Source organism: Silene latifolia, chromosome Y, assembly GCF_048544455.1.
Source record: "Silene latifolia isolate original U9 population chromosome Y, ASM4854445v1, whole genome shotgun sequence".
Taxonomy (NCBI): Eukaryota; Viridiplantae; Streptophyta; class Magnoliopsida; order Caryophyllales; family Caryophyllaceae; genus Silene; species Silene latifolia.
This window is the reverse complement of record NC_133538.1, coordinates 18868673-18883249: the sequence shown is the minus strand read 5'-3', so window position 1 is coordinate 18883249 and position 14577 is coordinate 18868673. Positions and strand designations below refer to the sequence as shown.

Here is a 14577-nt window from a genome sequence, read left to right as displayed (position 1 = left end):
CCAGTTGAACCTTTAAATTTCCTATTTGTTTTCTATGTTTACAACACAACCTCTATTTGCTTTTGGGGGATGGGTGGTCAGTTTACGATGGAGGAAATGGAAGGGGAAAGTCAGGGTAGTGGGGTGTGAGGAGAGTTGTGTTGCTCCGACACGGCAGGTCAGTGGCGTGTCGCGTGTCGAACACGACACGGTGGCCGACATGACACGTGACACATGTCTGACACGTCCTTGACAGACACGACACTGACACGGATGAGAAGGCAACTTACATGGCGATTAGGTTAAAGACTTCACTGAAATATGACCACTATGAAGCTTAGATCTGGGCTTGATGTAGCAAAGGAATGAGGTTTGCAGGGGGTAGGGAGAAGAAGAGGAGCATTCATTTATTTTTAGTTTAATGTGAAAGATGAAGTGTGGGAGGAGAAGAAGAGCATTCATTTATTTTTAATTTTATGTGGAAGATGAAGTGTGGAAGAAGAAGTGTGAACAGGTGTGCACCGGAGAAAAAGAAAGAAAAGTTGAGATTTTTTATTATTATAGTTTAGTTCACAGTTTTCAAAGATACTTTAATTCCCCATATACAAGTTGTGTAAACATTAAACCACCCCCACAGCATTTTTACTTTGAAATTTGAACACAAATTAATTTATTTTTATTTTCAAACAAACTTTATGTTTTTTATTTTATTTTTATTTTCTTTATAAAAAAAGTTGTAGGATTAGAAACAAATTTTTCCGTGTCGTGTTGTGTCTATTATGTTGGTCAAGACACAGTGTTGACCGTGTCGGCGTGTCCTAAAAATTCAGGAATTTCGTGTCGGACACGCCGACTCGTGTCGGACACCGACACGTGTCGGCGTGTCTGAGTAACACAGGAGGAGAGCAATACGTGAGGGTCATGTTGAACACTCTTTCAGTTATATTAAGAGGAGATTTCTGCAAATGCTGTTCATTTCTGACGATGCAAGAGTCGTTATTTTTTAACATAGAGGTGGCGCTTCACACATCCTACTTTTACATTTTATAGACAGAAACCATTAAGACATAAGGGAAGTGAATGAGATATGAACAAGTAGTCCTTGTTACATGACTTTTACATTTTTAATATATTATTATTTATTCATTAAATTTCAGGAACCCATTTATTCTTCGTCACCCTATTCTGTTAAGCAAAATAACCAAGTGAAAGTTGTTGTCGAGTCGCAAGATTCTCAAACTTTCTTTAATCTTTTGGCCTCAGAAAATAATGGGATTATTTCAAGGCTTTCAGAAGGTAAGTAAGGGAATGAATCAGTTATATATTTTTAACTTTTTCAAGGTTCATACTGGTTAGTTAAATGCTGTTATTTGGTGTTCATTAGGGTCAATTTATCCAGACGTTTTTTATCGAGCTGATGAAGGGTAAACATTATTTTTATAAAATTTTACTTCGAAGTAAAATTAATATACTTCTATCATTATATTCGTAGAGATGAATTTATACGAGTATACATTTCACAATATATATCCATATTGGCCATATATCTTGTTTTTAAGGGGGATTAAATATCCAATGTAGTTGGCTGAAAGTTGATAACACTATATAAAAATTAGTGGGAGTATCATGCTGCCATTTTCTTATAAATGTTGAAGTCCACAGTCTCATGAATTAGCTTAAATATTTGCAGCTAGGATTATTGTAGATCGAGAAACAGGAAGGTCGAGGGGATTTGGTTTTGTTGAGTTTGCTGACGATGAATCTGCCAAAAGTGCTTTGGCCATGGATTCAATTAATCATTTGGGGCAATTTTAATTTCTGGGTTATTTTTGGGTCAATGAATCATCGATTGAGGCTGATGACAAGAAAAAGGGTTGGCCGAGTTGAGTAAATGATGTCTTTGTTCTTCCTACCATTTTGCAACATGGATATTGAGTAATTCCTTTGCAAATGATTTGAACTATTCTAATTATTATGGACTTGCGGTTTAGGCTGTTCCAAGAACCATTGTGTTTGACAAATCGGAAAAGCAATTAGTACTATGGCCAATCAAGGAAGTGGAAACAGTACGAGAAAATCGAGTACACTTTCCTCTCCAACTACTTAGGAGCACATAAAAGGTTAAAAGTCCTAAGGCTTTAGCCTCACAGGTAAACGATTAACAATACTTTATGCACTACATTTCCTTCTTTCTTTAGTACCATCAGACATCATTGGTGCGTAATTACTCTAGGTTAATGCGCTCTTACATTTCCGTTTTAATTTGTAGGCAGATGTGGAATTGTCATTCAAGGAAACCGAGTTCAAGAAGGCAGAGGAGTTGGACGCAACATGGACTAGCCCACAGAATCGGTGCAGCAGGAAAAGAGCAAATGTCGAAGGTGGCCTTGGACCATATGGATTCCTAACTCTTGCCTCAGATGACTTAGAAGAGTACGTATACGGCTGCGTTCTTCAAAACTTTCAAGGCCACAGACAAATATGTCGTGTTAATGTGCAGTGATCAAAGCAGGTCAGCTGTCATAAATGTTTACCCTATACATATATTGACTTTCTTAAGCTTATACTAGTTAGACATGCTGAACATTAAAAGTTTCCAGTTAACTTGTAGGACTTCCAATTGAAAACTTTCCTTAAGGCCTTAGAATTCCACTGTGTCCTACCCACCATAAAACACTCTGCTCTTATCGAGTTATTTCATTTAATGTTTCTACACTACACTGTAGGTAGTAGTTGATAACAAATCGCTAACATCGTTGCTCGAGCTGTAATCTTTAAGATTCATATTATGAACTCTATGTTTCTCATTTTGCAGATCAAAGCCAAGAAGGCATCTTGGAAACTCGAGTCACCGTATCCCCTTAAAGTATCAAAAGCTTTGCTTGTGGTCCAGTTTAGTGATGAGGAGATACAATTGCCCCTGGTAAGGGCGTTAATTTGTATCCAAAAAATTTTTTTTTCGTCAAATTTGATACGTGCATTTTATATAGTCTTTTTAGGCCTTTTCATGCACGTATTTCCATGCTTTTATCGTAGTTTATGCTACGAAATGCCCCGAATATGCTACTTTGGTTTGTTTTGTCTTATTTGCAGGAATGAACCAGAAAGTAGTGAAATCAAGCCTTTTACTGTCCGTTTAGCATGCATTTGGAGGAAGAGTGAATTTGGAGCGGGAATGTAGCTATCTTGAGATGCGCAAAGAAGAAAGATAGCTAGGCGAGCAAAGGAAGAACTTCAAATTGCTAGTGCCTACTTTGAAGAGCCATATCTCGCGTTCTACAACTGATATTCAGGTGATTCTAATTGGAGATGAAAGCTTGTTCTCTTAGCTTTCCAACTCCATCGGAATCGCCCTTTTTTCCCAAGTAACGAAGAAATGGCAGCCGTTTGAAGTTCAGTGCGCAAAGCAGGAAATTGTTCCTGGAAAGTACTCGATCGAGTACAATTATGCTCGATCGAGTCCTTTTTCTACTCGATCGAGTAGTTGCATTTTAGGATTTACTCGATCGAGTAGATTTTCTACTCGATCGAGTGGTTTAAGCTTTAGTTTACTCGATCGAGTGGTTTTAAATCACTCGATCGAGTGGATCTCTTCTACGAAATTTGGGCTTTTAAGCTTTATTTCGCTATTAGGTTAATAACTTCCTATTTTCTTATAAATATGAGAGTAGGACGTCTTTTGTAAAGTACCCACACACTATCGGACGATGTTTTACTATTTTTTTACATTCGCCTCTTATTTTAGGATCTATTTGTTAACCTTTCTCTCCCTTTTCCTCTTTAATTTAATGTTTGTTCCTCTTTCTCTCTTTATTTATGTTCTTTATTTAATTATGTCTAGCTAAATACCTCTGCTAGGATTAGGGAATTTAATGAATGGATGTTAATTGCTGATTAGGTTATTAGATTCGTCGTTGTTGTTTAGTCTTTGTTGTTAATCGCTGCCCTTAACTGTATCTTGCTAGTTGATTCGAAGCAATTAGCCTTTTAATATTGGTAAACCTTGACCTGGACTGAAAGGTTGGAATAGGCGAGACCCGCAGTGAACAATAGGATGCTTTAGTGAGGGCGAAAGTTAAGCTAATAGTATTTTAGGGCAAATTGAGATCGAAAGGAGATATTCATTGCCCCTTAGACCGATACACCGACTAATCTGTGACCTTACTTGCAATTAACTGACGTTCATTGATGACCCGAAATCCTAGTTTCCCTTTTCTCTATTAATTTCCCTTAATTCTTTCTCTCTTGCCTTAATCTCTTAGTTCAGTCAAAACATTTTAAACCCCCGTTACTCATAGACTAAAATTAGACAGATAAATCTCATTTTGCCTCCCTGTGGAGATCGACCCTACTTACCGCTGACTTCTGTTAGTAGTACTTAGGTATTTATTTTGATACTGCGACGACCGGTATCAAATTTTGGCGTCGTTGCCGGGGAGGCAGCGCAGTTTTATCTGTTTTTTTTTTTAGTTTATTTCTTGTCTCAGGGAACTTCAGTTTCTTGAGACCGTTCTTATGTCTTCCGTTCTCAGATTTCCGCAGGATGATAACGAAAGCTTTGGTGCTTATATAGACAGGTTGGAGGAGTTTCTCGAACCAAGACGAGGAATTCTTTCGGGACTCCAAATATGCCAGTCTATCATCAAGGGAATGAATGTCCCTACGCGAGCATACCACGAGGCTAAAGGTAAGGGGGATTTTGATGGACTCCCCACAAAAGAGGTATTAGAATTTTTTGATTGGTTTGCTGCTGAAACTGTTAAACCCAATTTCTCTCTTCATGTTGACTCAGACGTGGGGATGGGTGAGACTTTAGAGACCAATCTAGAGGATGCCATAATTTTTTACGGAGACATAGAGGAGACTTCTAGCATGGTTGACAATCCTTTCTATGGGGAAAATCTAGAACCCCTTTATGATTCTTTCACAGACAGTGAGGACGACTGGGAGGGTCTCTTTGAGAACTTCCCTACTGACGAGTCTAGTGATAAGGAGAGTGAGGAGGTAGATTTAGACAGTCTTGAGGTCAAATGGGATACTTAAGATGATATAGATGATGAGCCTATTATAGAGGACCCGATTGACCCAATTGACTTTACAACCCCTTGCATCTGGGATGATTATCCACCTTCACCTTTAGTCGACGGACTCCTTCACCTCACAGTTCTTACCCGTCCGAGCATTTAAATTCTACTCGCGTTATTTTTAAGTTGAATGCTGTTGAGCTCCTTCATTTACCACCTGCGGTTAATTTGAGCTTTTATATTCCGCCCTTAGCTGGAGGCCAGAATTATTTTCTGAATGATTTTAGGAGCTGTCATAGGAAATTTGTTAGGCTTAAATGTTATTATATTTCAAATTCCTATGCTATTACTATATTATGGTGCTACTTACAGTTTTGTGTAGCACATGCGTAAGTTTGTGAGTTCTTTGCGAGCTTTGAGCTGCTTTGATTGGGTTCAATTAGAGTAGTTGGCTGAAAAAGAGGTCGAGTTGGGACCTGTCTGAAAATAGCGCTACCCGGGAGGCAACCCGGAGATTTATTTTTAGTTGTTTTTTAAACATTGCATTTTATTTCAGTTGTGTGTAATAATTGGTCTTCGTACCATAGACTATATCAGTATGCTTGCTTTGTTAGTTTTGCGATGGGCATTTTTATTGCGTCTTTTGCGGGAATATACTAAGGATCACTCGATCGAGTACTTTTTGTACTCGATCGAGAGCTTTTGCTGCTGAAATCACTCGATCGAGTACCTGGAAAAAAAAAAAAAAAAAAAAAAAAAAAAAAAAAAAGGTTACTCGATCGAGCTGTTTTGGACGCCCGTTGCTTGGATTAGCTTCTTGTGGCGATGTTTCGGGGCTATTAGTGACCTCCCACGTTGCTGGCTAGTTTGGGGAGGTCCCTTATTCGCGCAATCTTGTGAGCTTTCCGTATTTACTCTCTTTCTCTTTTAGTTTGCATTTCCTTTCCATGTTTTGGTACAATGAGGGCATTGTACGGTTTGGTTTGGGGAGGTTATGCATCCATATCTGTGTCTGCATCTTGTTTTTATTGCATTTTTGTTATCACGTTTAATTTCAGTATGCATTGTTGTTTATTTTCATAAAAATCAAAAATCTCATAAAAATTGAAAATTTTCAAAAATTCAAAAAAATTCACGTTTATTTTTGCATATAGGTTGAGTCGGAACGGTAGATTTCAATGATGAAATTGCACTATAAATTGTCTTTTTGCTTAAGCCCTGCATTGAACTATTATTCTTATTAGCATTGTCTTATTGCATATCTACGAGTTTATGTTAAAATTAAGCTGAACATATAGACTTGACCTGAAATTTTGGCAACCTACTTATAAATTCTAAGGATTAGAGCCTTATAAACTGGTGTCATTTGTGACCAGTTTCATGTAGGATTGTGAGTAGTTACTCCTTGCATAGCATGTTCATCAATTTGCACAAATATGAAATTCAATTGCTTTTTGCCTGCATACATTCGGGTTAGTGGTTGGTGTCACATGCAGGGAGGTGCTTACAATTTCCCTTTCTTTATTTTTACCCATAAACTCCACATTAGTCAAATTTGCCTGTTGACCCTTAGTTACATTCCAAATTTAGCCTGCCTTGTCAAGCTAGTTTAGATTGTTTTGCGGTATATATTTTATTGTGCCAAATTTGGTTCATATCATATTGATTTGGAGTTGGTAGAAAGAAAGAAGGAGGATGATGGAAAAAACGTGAAAAAGAAAGAAAAGAAAAAAAAAAAGTTGAAAAAAAAAACGTGAACAAAAAAAAAGATTTCGAAGAAAAAAAAAGAAAAAGAAAAAAAAGAAAAAGAAAAAGAGATGTTGTTTGATGAGACGGTTTCGCTCCTATGCTCTATCTGTATTTATTGAGGAGTATTTTCAGTTTGGTTTGGTGAGATTTTGTGCCAAATGAAGGGCCCATGTGCTTAATTCGTAATTGAGTTGGAAATGGATGTTGTCATATGGTTTTGTTTAGGTACTAGCTTGGCCGCCTATACCTCCACATTCCCAAAACATGTGTTGCCTTTTCTTACTCATTGCCTCACTTTACCATATTTTTGTAAGCCCTCGGCTGTGACAGGACCTTGTTTGGTTGGAATGTGTGTACTGTAGTTAGAATTGTCTATCATATTAGTTGCATGCATGTTTATGTGGGTCGTAGTTTAGGTGAGCGACTATTTTTCTTTCTCTCTTACATATATATGTTCACCCTTTGCTTCATGAGAGAAGAGTGACCCGTGAGAGTCCAATTTTAAAGGTCTTGCAAGGTCGACGATTCAGCTTTATTATGAACATCTTACAACTCGTTTGCATTTGACTGTTTGCTATGAGTGTTAGTTTGCTTGCATTAAATTAGTTTAAGTGGGCATTTGTAGCTAGCTCTGAGTTATCTTTTCCGTTCCATTAGTTTGCATTTAGTTTACTCGAGGACGAGTAAAGGTTTGGTTTGGAGAGATTTGATACGTGCATTTTATATAGTCTTTTTAGGCCTTTTCATGCACGTATTTCCATGCTTTTATCGTAGTTTATGCTACGAAATGCCCCGAATATGCTACTTTGGTTCGTTTTGTCTTATTTGCAGGAATGAACCAGAAAGTAGTGAAATCAAGCCTTTTACCGTCCGTTTAGCATGCATTTGGAGGAAGAGTGAATTTGGAGCGGGAATGTAGCTATCTTGAGATGCGCAAAGAAGAAAGATAGCTAGGCGAGCAAAGGAAGAACTTCAAATTGCTAGTGCCTACTTTGAAGAGCCATATCTCGCGTTCTACAACTGATATTCAGGTGATTCTAATTGGAGATAAAAGCTTGTTCTCTTATCTTTCCAACGCCACCGGAATCGCCCTGTTTTCCCAAGTAACGAAGAAATGGCAGCCGTTTGAAGTTCAGTGCGCAAAGCAGGAAATTGTTGCTGGAAAGTACTCGATCGAGTACAATTATGCTCGATCGAGTCCTTTTTCTACTCGATCGAGTAGTTGCATTTTAGGATTTACTCAATCGAGTAGATTTTCAACTCGATCGAGTGGTTTAAGCTTTAGTTTACTCGATCGAGTGGTTTTAAATTACTCGATCGAGTGGATTCTCTTACGGGCTCGGCTTTTAAGCTTTATTTCGCTATTAGGTTAATAACTTCTTATTTTCTTATAAATAGGAGAGTAGGGCGTCTTTTGTAAAGTACCCACACACTATCAGACGATGTTTTACTATTTGTTTTACATTCGCCTCTTATTTTTTAGGATCTATTTCAGTAACCTTTCTCTTCCTTTTCCTCTTTAATTTAATGTTTATTCCTCTTTCTCTCTTTATTTATGTTCTTTATTTAATTATGTCTAGCTAAATACCTCTGCTAGGATTAGGGAATTTAATGAATGGATGTTAATTACTGATTAGGTTATTAGATTCATCGTTGTTGTTTAGTCTTTGTTGTTAATCGTTGCCCTTAATTGTATCTTGCTAGTTGATTCGAAGCAATTAGCCTTTTAATATTGGTAAACCTTGACCTGGACTGAAAATAGGCGAGACCCGCAGTAAGAAAGTGAGAGGCAGAGAAGAGAATGATTTCTTGATATTGAACGTAATACCCAAGCATACATTATATACAGTTACAACCCTATATCTCTTCCTCAAATATAGCAACTAAAAGAATCCTAACAATATTTACATAATATCTAAATATACACCATATAATATGTTACCATACAGTTACATATACGATATGCTTTTGATACGGTTTCCATACTCCCCCTCAAGTTGGAGCTCCGGGCAAACCGAGACCCAACTTGCCCTGTAAATACTCGAACAATTCTCCTCCTAGTGCGTTAGTAAACAAGTAGGCCACTTGTTCCTTGCTTCGAACGTGCTTCACCATTATCGTACCTTTCACGAGATGTTGTCTGACGAAATGGCAATCTATCTCTATGTGCTTTGTCCTATCGTGAAACACTGGATTCTTTGCTATATGAATAGCTGCTTGATTATCACAATATAATTCCATAGGCTTCGTATGAAACACACCAAGCGAGGCTAGAAAAGCCTTAATCCAAATCAATTCACTCGTTGCACTCCCCATGGCACAGTATTCGGCTTCCGCCGTTGATTTCGACACCATAGCTTGTCTCTTTGCCTTCCACGACACGGGTGATGACCCTAGTGCAACGTAATATCCACTCAAAGATCGTCTAGTCAATGGACACCTTCCATACTCCGAATCACAATAGCCTTGCAGCTCCAAGTTCGAACTCCTGCTCAAGGTAATTCCTTTATTCGGATTCATTTTCACGTATCTCACTACCCTCACGGCCGCGTCCCAATGTTCTTTCCGTGGTTTGCTCACAAATCGAGACAACATATGAACCGAGTAAACAAGGTCCGATCTTGTTATAGTCAAATAGACCAATCTTCCTACCAACCTACGATACTTCATTGCATCCTTTAGTAAGTAACCTGTAGCTAGTTCCAATTGGTGATGTTGCAACATGGGCATGCTCACTGGTTTCGCCCCACTCATTCCTGCTTCTTCTATAATTCCCAACGCGTATTTTCGTTGGTTCAAGAATAGACCACTTGACCCATGTGCCACTTCGATCCCCAAGAAGTATTTTAGTCGACCCAAGTCTTTGATTCCGAAGTGTTTATCTAATGTCAGCTTAAATTTTCCACTTTCCTCTTTGTTGTTACTTACAATTATCATGTCGTCAACGTAAACTAATACTCCAATAAAAATCTTCCCATTGTTGTAAGTAAATAAAGAGTAATTGGCCAAGGATTGAACGAAACCATACCGTGTTAAGAATGCCGTAAGTTTTGCAAACCAGCTGCTAGATGCTTGCTTTAGCCCATAAAGAGACTTTAACAGTTTGCAAACTCGATTCTCCCCCTTTCGTTCAAACCCTTGTGGAATCCTCATATATACCTCTTCTTCCAAATCTCCATGTAGGAATGCATTGTTGACGTCAAGTTGTTCGATGCTCCACTGTTTCCCCAATGCCACGGTGAGTAAACAGCGAACACTTGTCATTTTCGCCACCGGTGCGTAAGTCTCATTATAGTCTATTCCTTCGACTTGGGTGAATCCTTGCGCAACGAGACGCGCCTTGTACCGTTCTACTGTGCCATCCGCTTTGTATTTCACCTTGAATATCCATTTACACCCGATAGGTTTCTTTCCATTCGGCAATGGTACGATTTTCCAAGTCCCGTTATTTTCCAATGCTTCTATCTCCTTGTTCATGGCTTCTCGCCATTTCGGCTCTCTTGCTGCCTCATGGAAGTTGCTTGGTTCTTTCACTTCATCAAGGTTTGTTAGAAAAACTTTGTGGGAATTAGAAAAGGTATTTGTGGCAATGCAATTAACTAAAGGATAACGAGTACCTGGCTTCTTGGAAATCGACTGATCGAGGCGAGCATGAACGATGGGTTTTACAATTCTTGTCGACTTGCACACATAGTCCTTCCTCCAGAAAGGTTCTCTTCGTTCCCTTGCTCCTCGACCTAGCCTTTCTTCCTCATTGGGTTGGTTCGATGCAATGTCATCTGTTCCTGGCAATTCCGTGTCTGTCCCCTCAATACGCAAGTCTTCTCCCTCGTCATCTCCTCCATTACTCGACACTATCCTCTCGGCATTCTCGGGTTCAGTGGTATCCATGTTTACTTCATTATCCTCCAAATCACTCTCATAATAAGCTAAATCTGTGTCTTTGTTCCCTTGGTTTGATGAGCTATTCGGTTCGAAATAAGGGTAAACATGTTCGAAAAATAGAACATCACGGGAAACAAAAAGTTGTTGAGTGTTTAGATCATATACCTTCCATCCCTTATTATTATGTGGATAACCGAGAAATAGGCATCGCTTTCCCCTTTCGTCAAATTTATCCCGAGGTTTATCTTTGTTATGTGCATAACACAAGCACCCAAGAAATCTCAAGTTGGTCAAATTTGGTGGCTTGTTATATAAGACTTCATACGGGGTTTTGTTGTCAAGTAATGGCGTCGGTGTTCGATTTATGATGTAAGCTGCAGTTAAGACACACTCCCCCCAAAATTCGATGGGTAAATGTCCAGCACATCGCAATGCTCTAGCCTTTTCTAAAATGTGACGGTGTTTTCTCTCAACTCTCCCGTTTTGCTGTGGGGTATCTACATTGCTAGTTTGAAAATGTATTCCATTATCCTCATAATAGCTTTTCATAGCGCCTGACAATAGTTCACTACCGTTATCGCTTTGGATGATTTTGACAATTTTGTTAAATTGGGTTTTAACCATTTGGCAAAAAAATTTCATAAACTTGCTTGCCTCACTCTTGTCTTTCATCAGATAAATCCACACTCCTCTACTACGGTCGTCAACTATGGTCAAGAAATAATGGGCTCGAGAGAAGCTAGCAATAGGGTATTTTCCCCAAATGTCAACATGAATTAATCCAAACAATTCATCATACCGCTTATTATTTAAGCTAAACGAATTTCGAGTTTGTTTAGCCCTACAACAAGAATCACAAATTTGGCTAGAATCCCAATTCAAACTGTAATTAACTAACTTAGAAAAGGAAAGCGATTTACTCCTTGACGGATATCCAAGGCGTTTATGCCAAAGTTCACCATCCTTTGAAATCGACACCTTCCTAGCCTCCTCGCCCTTGCTTGACTTGAACTTGTAAACCCCATCATGGTGCTCACCCCGTCCAATCTCCTTCCTCGAAACCTGTTCCTGCATTACACAATAGTCCGGGAAGAAAGTTACCACACAATTATTTTCATGTATTAACTGTTGCACGGAAATCAAGTCACACGTTAATGTTGGGACGTATAAAACATCCTTTAAAATAAAGTTATCGCTCAACACAACTTCCCCATGCTCCCGTGCTTCAATTCGTCTCCCGTCTGGTAGACCCACATTGGATGATTCTTCAATCCGAATTTTTGTCAAACAACTTCGATTCCTTGTCATGTGGTGTGAAGCAACACTATCAATTAACCATTCCCGATTAATTTTTGTATGCATACCTGCCAGTTTCTCACTACCTTCCGGACTGCCATTGATCAGAATTCGAAGCTTCTCCATTTCTTCGGTTGTGAAAGACTGATTTTTCTTGGCCATGTCACCTTCCTTGGACGAGCTGTTTACTGCATTCGCTTGATAATTATCTCGCTGTCCTCGTCCTTGTGATCTCCCACGACCACGCTCTCTAGCATAGCCTCCTCGTCTTCCTCTTTCTCTAGCTTTTACATTCTCATATCCATGCTTATCGTAGCAATTATCCTCCGTGTGATAATATTTCTCACAATAGTTGCAGTAGGGCAACTCGGCTTCATCTTCTCCCTCTTGTTTTATGAATTTTCCTCTGCCTCGTCCCGCGCTATACGTTCTAGCAGCCATGGCAGCTTCATTGTTTTCTTCTTTTCCTTTCATCATATTCGAATGCCTTTCCTCATGCAATACCAAGGCATATGCCCGTGGTAGAGTAGCGATGGGGTCCTCCATCAACAAGTTACTACGGATATGTCCGTATAGATTATTGTCGAGTCCCATCAAAAATTGATGGACCTTTTCTTCTTCCCGCTCTTTGGCAATCTCGGCTGCTGCTCCACAGGTGCATCTTGTGTTCTTGCTGTAATTTGCAAGCTCATCCCAGATGGTCTTTAATTTTATATAATACTCAAGCACGGTTAATCTCCCTTGCTTGCACTCCATCAATTCTCCTTTTAACCGATGCACTCTCGGAGCGTTTCCAGCCGAATACCTGCTCTTCAATTCCTCCCAAACTTCCGAGACGGTTTGCTCAAAAGCAATGCTCGGATGTAATTTAACATCGATTACATTCCGTAACCATGCTTTCAACATGGCGTTGCATTGTCTCCATGCTACGGATTCGACATCTTCTTCATCATCCACCGTCGGCTTCTTGACCTTTCCTTCAATAAAACTCAATTTGTTTTTAGCATCCAAGCCATTTCTGACGGCTGGTGCCCACAAATCATAGTTATCGCCATTGAAGATGATTTGTGTTAACATAAGACTAGTGCTATCTGATTGGTGAAGGTAAAGGGGAGAAGTCGTGGGTATGAGTTTTGTTTTCGAGCCTTTGCCTTCATCGCCTAGCATGACTCCTGAGTATTTGAGAATTTTAATTTTGTGATTTTTATTTAACCTAGCTCACGATACCATAAGAAAGTGAGAGGCAGAGAAGAGAATGATTTCTTGATATTGAACGTAATACCCAAGCATACATTATATACAGTTACAACCCTATATCTCTTCCTCAAATATAGCAACTAAAAGGATCCTAACAATATTTACATAATATCTAAATATACACCATATAATATGTTACCATACAGTTACATATACGATATGCTTTTGATACGGTTTCCATACGCAGTGAACAATAAGATGCTTTAGTGAGGGCGAAAGTTAAGCTAATAGTATTTTAGGGCAAATTGAGACCGAAAGGAGATATTCATTGCCCCTTAGACCGACACACCGACTGATCTGTGACCTTACTTGCAATTAACTGACGTTCATTGATGACCCGAAATCCTAGTTTCCCTTTTCTCTGTTAATTTCCCTTAATTCTTTCTCTCTTGCCTTAATCTCGTAGTTCAGTCAAAACATTTTAAACCTCCGTTACTCATAGACTAAAATTAGACAGATAAATCTCATTTTGCCTCCCTGTGGAGATCGACCCTACTTACCGCTGACTTCTGTTAGTAGTACTTAGGTATTTATTTTTGATACTAAAACGACGGTATCAAAATCGTCAATCAAAGTATCTGCATATCAATTCTAGCGATCATTATACACTGAGTTGTTCCTTGTTGTGGCATATGCATACCTGATTAAACTGTTCTATGTTTATAACTGTTTCTTAGAAGTAGTTTCTCTTAGAGATTAGTGTTTTTTTGAATTTGGTAGGTGCTGATGTTGTCATTTACAGCTTGGAGTCAAGCTATGGAAACTGGCTTACTACGAAGAGGGAAGGCAGGCTGCTCTTTGTACTGAGAAATGGCAGGTACTGACCATTCATCAATTTCATATGTGCTGAATACCATATTCTTACCATAAACCACAAGAGTAGGCCTTAATTTCAACCCCTCCCTCGTTCCTTTAATTTGTCTTTTATCAGCAATAAACGGCGAAATATTCTTGTATGTTTCAACTGATTATTATTGAAAATTTCATACCTTGGGGAGTTTGTAGAGGTAGTTGATCTAACACTTGTTGAACAAAACTTTCATTTTAGGCCAAGATGATACTACATTTGTTCCAAAGCTTAATCAACTTCTTGGTGTTCCTCCTCTAAAATGTAGTCGAACTAATAATACTAATAATACTACTGCAATTAGCTATTTAGATATATGAACAACAAGAAGGATAATGAGTAAAATAATAATAATCAGCAGCAGCGTAGAAATAGAAGTAGTAGTAATAGTAGTAGTAGTAATAGTAGTAGTAGGAGGAGGAGGAGGAGGAAGAGGAGGAGGAGGAGGAGGAGGATGAGGAGAAGTAGTAGTAGTAGTAGTAGTAGTAGTAGTAGGAGGAGGAGGAGGAGGAGGAGGAGGAGGAGGAGGAGGAGGAGGAG

At 38.9% G+C, this 14577-nt stretch overlaps 1 long non-coding RNA gene across 1 annotated transcript; it reads left to right on the top strand.

The window, feature by feature from the left end:
- The first annotated feature begins 2418 nt into the window (after positions 1-2418).
- LOC141633119 (uncharacterized) lies at positions 2419-14091 on the top strand. The gene is made up of 3 exons (XR_012537922.1): positions 2419-2491; positions 2795-2902; positions 13933-14091. It is a non-coding gene; the product is annotated as an uncharacterized LOC141633119 (long non-coding RNA).
- Positions 14092-14577: the final 486 nt, after the last annotated feature.